Source organism: Lemur catta, chromosome 25 (assembly GCF_020740605.2).
Source record: "Lemur catta isolate mLemCat1 chromosome 25, mLemCat1.pri, whole genome shotgun sequence".
Taxonomy (NCBI): domain Eukaryota; kingdom Metazoa; phylum Chordata; class Mammalia; order Primates; family Lemuridae; genus Lemur; species Lemur catta.
In genome coordinates, this window is record NC_059152.1 from 13,593,273 (window position 1) to 13,601,812 (window position 8,540).

The following is an 8,540-nucleotide window of genomic DNA, read 5'->3' on the forward strand; positions in this document are numbered from 1 at the left end:
CCACCCAGTGACCCTGCAACACAGACAGACATCGAGTACATGAAGGAGATGTCACCTGTCAGGTGTGTGACTGGGGAAGCAGAGATCCCGGGTGCCCAGGCTGGCAGAGACACGGCCAGGCGCTGAGCAGACGGCAAAGCTCCCAGACCCACCTCCCCTCTGTGCAGAAAACTCTGCCCAAGCACCTGACAGGAACCAACGATGTCTCCAGGGTTGGCCTGCAGGGACATCACTCAGCCCAGGCAGAGGACTGAGCACAGTGAGGCCTCCTGGGATGCCAGTGATACTGACCAGCTTCATCACGGGAGGACTCACCCGCTCCATCCGGAACAGACTCGGCCTCAGGCTCGGCAGACAGGGAGGCGGCGCTTCTGATCGGCTCTCGGCAGTCAGACAGGTCAGCACCACCAGGAGGGAAATCGTGCTCCGTCAGTGCCTGTGACAGCCCTGCAGTCCCTGCGTCCTCCTGCAGCTCACTGGGCACACTGGGGAGAGGAAGAACCAAAGATGAGGGATGAGAGGGATCTCAGGAGAGATGAGACCCCTGAGAACCCCGTGGGGCCTGACGGGAAGCAGAAGGGTGGGGTCCAATGGCCTGTGGCCTCCCTTCCCAAAGGAGGCAGGACACCCCTCCTCCGCTTTGCGCACAGCTCGGCTGCCTTGGGCATGGGGCTGACAGACAGAGACAGAGACAGAGCGATAGAGAGAGACACAGAGAGACACAGAGAGACCACACGGCAGTGCAAAGTGCACTGACAAGTGAGGAGCTAAGGAGGAAGAGACCCCAGACGCCCTGTCAGGTGCAGGCAAGACACACAGCACACAGGGACCCATACCCCTGGGTCAACCCTGGGGACAGATGACGGTGAATTTCACACGTAGCAGTGCAGGGACCACGGGGCCTGAGGCTCTATACACTCTCTGAGATCTTGTGTGTTCTAGGTCTCGTGTTTCAAACTTGTGTCATTGCAGACTGTTTGTGCTGCTGACATTGCTTGGGAGGACATTCCCGTCACTGACCCAAGGCCACAGTGTAGACAGCAGACAGGCACGCCCTGCCGGTCACAGCCTCACGCAGGGGAACACGGGATCCATCCAAGGGCAAGATGCCCTGAGATTGGTCAGTCCCCTTGGTGAGACTCACGCTACTAGCGCCACGAAGGAGACGGACCACGGGGGAGGTGACGCCCTTGTTGCAGGGCTCTGCCAGCTCTGGGCAGTGAATGCGTCACTACAACCAGTGGGCTGGGTTTGCCTCGAGTGTGAAATCTTGGTGACTTTGGCCTCACCTTCTGTCCTCAAACACCACCCTGCCCTGCCATGTCGTCCCCTTGCTTCTAGCCCCTGATAATTCATTGTCACCTGGAGGCCAGTGATTCTAGATCTTCTTCGTCTTCCTCATCTTCATTGTTCTCTGCAAACAAGTGGAGAAATGTCCAGAGATTAAATAGTGCCATTCCCACCATGACGCACGCTGGGCCCATCTGGACCTGGAGACAGATGACCCGTGTGACCTTGGACACCCTTAGAGAGCTGTGCCCATCTCGTCTGCGGATGTTGACACAGTGGGGAGGGACCACATAGTGATCCGTCCTGTAAAATGACCCCAGCATGGTGGATCATTGTCACGGTGAGCTCTGAACTTACTGGGAAATGCAAAAACCTATTTTGGTCTCCAGGTCACTGTACACTTGCACGGTTTCTTCCGGATTTCTCCAGCTACATGGCCCGTCTCTCTACAAGGAGGCTCGGGGCTCTCTGTCCCCTCACAACTCTCACAGGGACAGGGCTCTGACTAGATCAGCCCCCAACAGTGAGAGCTTTTCTCCCCTCTGCAAGTGCGTCCCTGGGCATCTGCTCATCCAACGGTCACAGCTACCAAGCGGCACATTATGTGACCAATCACAGATGAGGGAGGGACGTCCCCGCAGGATAAATCCACCCTCACCTGCAGCTGTGACGGCCAGTGCACAGGCGAGAGCTCAAGGGACTGTCACTCTAGTGGAGGGCTCGTTGATCTCTAACACTCTGCCTCCTGCCCCAGAGTCCACATTCCGCAGGGACGACAGTGGCAGTTGGAAGGCCAGGACCTCCTGCCCAGTGAATTTCTCTCCTCTGTTCCCCCCCAGGCCCTACGGACCCTGACACGGCCACACATTTGACATGGAAATCAGGATGGTGGGAGTCTCTGGCGACCCGGCCCCTGGGAGCAGCTCAGAGTCCCGAGGGCTGTGGCCGCTCACCCGGGCTGAGCCAGCGGGCGAGGCCCTCTGCCAGCCTGCGCCCCTCCGCCAGGTGCTCGCGGCGGCCCTGCCCCTGGGCGTCCTCAGGGCGATGGTGGGTGACGAGGGCCTGGAGATGCCCCCTGAGCGCGGAGGAAGCCTCTCTCCCTTTCCGTAGCAGGCGGCGGAGCTGGGTCACCTCCCGCGCCTGCACTTGGAGGAGGAAGTCCAAGTCACTAAGGGGGGACAAACAGAAAACGTATAATGAGAAGTCAGTGAATGATAAGTTATTAGGGATTTGACAATGATTTCATTGCAGATATGCCTTTAAAGACTTCCAAAGAGAATTCTGGAACATTTTTGGCAACTGTGCATAATGTTTTAAACTGTCACCTACGGAGGCCATTGCGGCTGCTGAGAAACTGTGGACTCCCAGGTTCGGTGCTTTCTCCGTCCCCTCGTCTCAATAGAGTGACAGGACATGTCTGCTGTCTCCTGACCTTTCCTGCTGTGAAATCCCTGTAGTGACCTAAGGCTCACTGAGTGGACAGCGAGTGGGACCTGCACCTTCCTGTCCACATGGCGTCTGTGGGGACAGGAAGGCCCTGCCTGGCTCGGTCACCTCGGCTCAGACTAAACTCAAAGCTCCAGAAGCAGAATCCACAGCCGGGTGTTCAGGGCTGTGGCACTGCCGGCTGAGTGAATGCAGTCGGGGTACAATCAGCGTTTGTATTTCCCCTGGCGTCGTGTGCGTGGCTACAGTCCCCTTGGCTCTTTCTAGAACCGTCTCCGTGTTTTACCTGCCCTGGTGGTCAATTTTGGGCAGTGGTCCTTGTCCTTCCTCACCCTCCTCATCTTCAGGATTATCTGCAAATTCAGAAATGTCCAGTGAGACATAACATAGTTCTTTGTCACTCATTACGGACACAGTGTCCTGTCTGGGCATGGGGACATAAACATCCATGTCTGATTTTATGACACACTGAAAGGTGTTGTCTTTCTACGGAGAAATGGCTTGGCTGGGTTTTATGACCCAGCACACAAAGTCTCTTTGATCCGATGTGTCACCTTTGTGGCATGTACTGTGTGACGTTGGGGGAAGGGTCAACAACCTCTTCTGTTCCCCAGGTGATCAGATGCTTGTCCAGGTTCCTCTGGCCTCTGCATCTGTACCCGCCCTCCTGCCACAGAGCTGGTCCCAGCACAGCTGTGTTCTAGAACCAACTCCTTTCTCTCTGGAGAGGACAGACACCCCTGTCCCAAGTCCCTCTGTGCACCCGAGGACCCCACAGGGACTGCCGAGTTGGCTTCTGCTGTTTTATGCCAGAACATTCTCTGTTCGGAAAGGATTTCAGTGTCAACCGACAGTCCCACAGCAAGTTCCTCTGCCCCACGGGCCTTATCCAACCCCACACGCTAAGGGCTTTAGCCTTCTCGGAAGAGCAGTTGGAAATGTTCCCACTGTGCATCGCTACGGCTGCCATGCAAGGCTCGGTCACCATTTTACAGGTGAAGAAGCAAAATTCCCACAAGGAGAAATCAACACTTGCTCGTGTGCAGTGAGGACAGCACTGAGCACACAGCCTGGGACACTCTCATGAAGTCCAGAGCGTTTCACTGTGACAAGCCGCCTCCTGTCCTCCCACCCTGGGCTCTCAGCAGGACCTTCGTCCTGTCTTCGCAGCCAGGCAGTCCTGAGCTGGTCAGGGTCCCAGATGTGACGTGAAAGGACAAGCTGGTCCCCATGTTGCAGGTGGAGGGCTGCAGTCTCTCCTACCCTGGGACTGTGTGTGACCAGGGCCTGTGGCCGCCTCACCTGGGCTGATGGCGCGGGTGAGATGCTCTGCCAGCCTGCACCATTCCTCCAGCCCCTCCTGGTGTTTGTCCCCGTCCTCCTGGGCGAGGAGGGACTCGAGGTGCTGACTGAGGGAGGAGGAGGCCTCTCTCCCGTCCCGCAGCTTCTGGCGAAGCCGGGTCAGCTCTCGGGCCTGGTCCTGCATCAGGACGAGGTGTTTCCTAAGGTGGGTGGAAGGGAAGCGTCAGAGTGGAAAGGAACAATGACAGAGGAGAAGGACTTTGAAAGAGACGCTGTGACCACAGCCCCAGGTATTCTTCAATGGATCCTGCAACACGTTTGCTGATGTGCAGCAGTTTTTCTGAAATGTCTGCAAAGGCAGGTTTGTATCCGGGGCATCGTGTGCCTAGTTGCTGCGCCTTCTTCACGTGAACTTTCCTTTCCTCTAGTTACGTTTCTTGCTGTGGAGAAGCTGCCAGCTGGCTGGGCCCGCAATGAAGAAGGCAGGGACGCCTCCTTCCCTGATATTTTTTTTTTTTTTTTGTGAGACAGATTCTCGGTCTGTTGCCCAGGCTAGAGTGCTGTGGCATCAGCCTAGCTCACAACAACCTCAAACTCCTGGGCTTAAGCGATCCTCCTGCCTCAGCCTCCTGAGTAGCTGGGACTACAGGCATGGGCCACTATGCCTGGCTAGATTTTTCTATATATTTTTTAGTTGTCCAGCTAATTTGTTTCTATTTTAGTAGAGACGGGGTCTCATTCTTGCTCAGTCTGGTCTCCAAGTCCTGAGCTCAAAGGATCCTCCCACCTTGGCCTCCCACGGTGCTGGGATTACAGGTGTGAGCCACCGCCCGGCCATCCCTCCCTGATTTTAACCACACAGGGGACAGCAGGTCCTATGTGTTTGTGACTGTGGAATCCATGAATGGTGACTCTTCACCTGGCTGACTCTACTTTACTGAATGTGAGAAATTCCTAGGAAGTGGCAATCGACACAGGAATAGCAAGGACAAGAGCACCGTTCCTTAAACAGACCCTTCCTGGTGGCTGATTGGATCACACAGGAACACTCAGCAGATCTGTGTCCCTGGATCTCCAGGTGAGATCCCCAAACAGCACCTTAGTTCCCACGGGGAGGCCTTGACTGTCACAGTCACCTGTGGGATGCTGGCTCTTGTGACTCCTGTTCCTTAGAGTCCTGCAGCTTTCCTGCAAATGAAATCAGATGACAGTCACATGCCACAGTTCCTGCTATACACAGTGCAGACACAGGGACGGACAGAGTCTCTGGGTGAAATGAGGACATTCTGAGAAGGACCCTGCAGGGAGCCCTAGACGTGTCCTGGGAGAAGGGACTGGCCCTGCTTTCCTGAGCCACCGAATGGACAGTGGCTGCTGTGACAGACCTTCAACACAGGTCCCCTGCTCACACCTGGGTAGACAGTTACCCGTGTTACTCTCTTTGGAGATCACGGGGACCCTGCCTCGCTGTTTGCTCGGGTGCTGCTGCCACCTGCCCCGGGAGACCCCCTGGGTGCTGCTGATGGCCATGAGAGTGACCCTGAGATGACACTGAGTGACGCAACACACAGACTCTCACAAAGAACAGAGTCTCTGGTCCTCCTTAGAGCATGTGGCCCTGGGCCATTCATGGAGGTGGGGACGTCAGGGCCAAGCCTCGCCTTCAGGGAAAGTTCCACACACAGGCAAATGCCAGTGGGGCTCACGTCCTGGTGCTCAGATGAGGCTTCCCAGGACAAGCTGACTAGGAAGACAGGGACTGCAGCTCAGAGCCCAGGGACCCTGGGAACACCGTCTCCAAACATACAGGAAAAACTGTCACCCTCCTTGACCAGCTACACTGGCTCAAAAAAGACTGGTGAGGAGTGACAGTTAGCCAGACGACTGAAGGACAGGTGAGATGTCTCATGGAAAGAAGCGTCTGTCCGAGGACTCTGTGCACGTACAGCACAAGTGGCAGAGTCGCCAGGACACCCTCACTCTCCCCACCCTGGCCTGTCTTGGTGCCCACAGCCTGCCTTTGCCAGTGAGTGCCGAATGACACTGGTGTGCTCCAAGGACTAGCGAGAGTGCACAGTTCCCTGACACCCCTAATGTCTGTGCTTACACTTCGGGACTAGACTTTGGTCCCAGTGGAGGTGGCCTATAGGTGCCACTGCAGAGAGCCATCTCTCTACATCGACGGGTCTGCACAAAGATACCGAGGCTAGTAGGGAGAGCACTAGGAAGCCCCATTTCCCCGTAATGGGAGGACTCACTCTCGGCCTCCCAAGCATCCCACATGTCCTCGGTGACAAATGCAGGACTGTCCGGAGCCTCTCGGGTGTCCAAGAAGTCCTGGTCCCTGGAAGGCCACAAGGAGCAGGCATCCACGGAATCCTGCCCCAGGTCGTCCAGTGGGTCCTCCTCCCGCAGCTCCCTGCTGAGGGCAGAGGGGGGAGGGGAGCACCCTGTTAGCCAAGGAAGGATCGGACGTCGCGGCATCTCTGCGGTTCCTGATTGGAAGCCTAAGGGAGAGGTCCCAGGAGGCAGAGGGGACATCCCTCTAGAGAGAAAGGCAGAAGACCCCCCTCTTCTGACTGAGGCAGAATGGGGGCTGATGTGGGGCTGGGGAGGGCAGGTGTGGGTGGAGAGAGTGGCAGGTGCCCAGGACACTGGCGACATGATGTGCTGACCGGGAAGGACACTCCTCTCCCACTGCGAGTGCCAGCATGACAAGCAGCACACAGTGAGAACTGTCACTCTTGCTGTGGCTCGGCTGCAAGGTGGGTCCACTGCACTTGCAGTGGGGCAGGGACTGGGGGCTCCTGAGGCTTGGCTCACTCCTGCAGATCATCAGCATCGTGGGCCTTGATCCCCGAGGATTGGGACCTCGTGTGATGTTGCTCAGTCTAGTTACGTTCCTTGTTATAAAATCCCTGGCAAGCAACAAAGGCCAACCTTGCAGAAAAGGTTCGCATCTCGTCTTGGTTTCCCCATGTGGGAAAGACCCACTGTTCTCCCTGAGTTCAGGGACATCTGTGACCAGTTCACCCCAGTCAGCCTGGCACTAGGCTACTGAACTTGACAAATCAGTGGAAAGTGGGAACCAGGGCAGAACCACCAAGGAAACAGCTGACACTGTAAAGTGCTGTCACAGTTTGCTGAATGAATGACACGGGTGCACTCAGCACAGGCCGTCCTGGGTGTGGCCCTGCAGATGTCCACACTGCACTGACAGCACGTGACCTGCAGTTACCTGGAGGGCGTCGGCACTATTCCATCCTCCTCCTCAGGACCCTTCTCGTTGTAACTCTCTGCAAAGAAATTTAGACAAACCCGTCTTATTATCCAGTTCCTGCCTCACACATCACACAAAGCCCTGTGCAATCACGGGGACGTCAATGTTCTCCCGAGGAAAAAGCCCAGCACATTCTGCAAGGGACCAGGCTGGTGGCTTCCGACTGTGCCTTCTAGGGAAGGGGCCGGGCAGGCTTTGCTGAGCCACCCACACCTGCTCCATCATCCTCACGTCGTCCCCTGCCCTGAGCTGGTGAAGCAGTGAAATATATCAGCTTGGCCAGAGACTGCAGGGAATGTTCTAGCTGCCTTCAAAGTGGTATTAATGCAAGATCCGGCTTCCCCTCACAGATGCAGCGGTTGTTACAGGTGGGATCATGCACCAAGACCACCCCGAGGCCTGGAATCTCCAGGAATGTGTGTACCAAGGTCTGTGGGGAGGAGGGTCTGTGCTTCAGAGCCCAGGACCCTGCGCTAGTCAGAGGGGTGGGGGTACTGTCACCCAGGCCTTGATATCAAGGACAACTCCAGATGTGGCCGTGACAGGTGTATTTCCTCTGGTATCTGACACAGGCTTGGCAAGGAGCCGTTGAATTAGAGGGGACAGAGAGATTGCGCCTGGAATCCAGGAACTACGGTCACATCTGCACAGACACAAGCAAGACACCAACCTACTGGGATGTCACTGGTGCTTTGGTAACAATTATCAGACCGTGCAGGACAGGTCCCAAGTCCCAACATGAAAGAAAGGGCTCGTGCAGATCCCTGCCGTGCATGGGCATCAGCGGTGGCTGAGAGTTGGTGACTGTTTCTTCAGTCCCCCACTCTGCCCAGCTCTGTGGTGGTCGCCGTGACCTTGTCGTCCTGTCCCCTGGGTAAGTGTTTGGCCTGGGATTTGGGAGTCGCCTGGCTGCCTGACACCCCTGACGTCTGTGCCTAAGGCTCAGGCGGCCACCCTCATCCAAATCAGTGTGTTTCCGGGGCCTGCTGGCGTCTCTCTACCTGGCGACAGGTACCGGGCACAAAGAACGTGGAGGCTCCCTGAGAGGACACTGGGACTCATCCACTTTATACCAGACACACTCACCAGCTGGACCCGGGCAGGCACAGTCGTCTCCTGCATCGGGCAGCAGGGCAGCGCTGCGGGAAGGGCGGCGGGACTCAGAGGGGTCCCGGCCACTGGAGAGGGTGACACGCTGCTCACGCAGTGAGGTCTGCTGGGT

At 56.7% G+C, this 8,540-nt stretch overlaps 1 long non-coding RNA gene across 1 annotated transcript; it reads right to left on the minus strand.

Annotated features, from left to right (window-relative positions):
* Positions 1 to 475: 475 nt before the first annotated feature.
* Positions 476 to 1,987, minus strand: LOC123627440. The gene is made up of 3 exons (XR_006731290.1): positions 1,949 to 1,987; positions 1,363 to 1,414; positions 476 to 485 (listed from the first exon to the last, which is right to left on the minus strand). It is a non-coding gene; the product is annotated as an uncharacterized LOC123627440 (long non-coding RNA).
* Between the last annotated feature and the right edge of the window lie 6,553 nt (positions 1,988 to 8,540).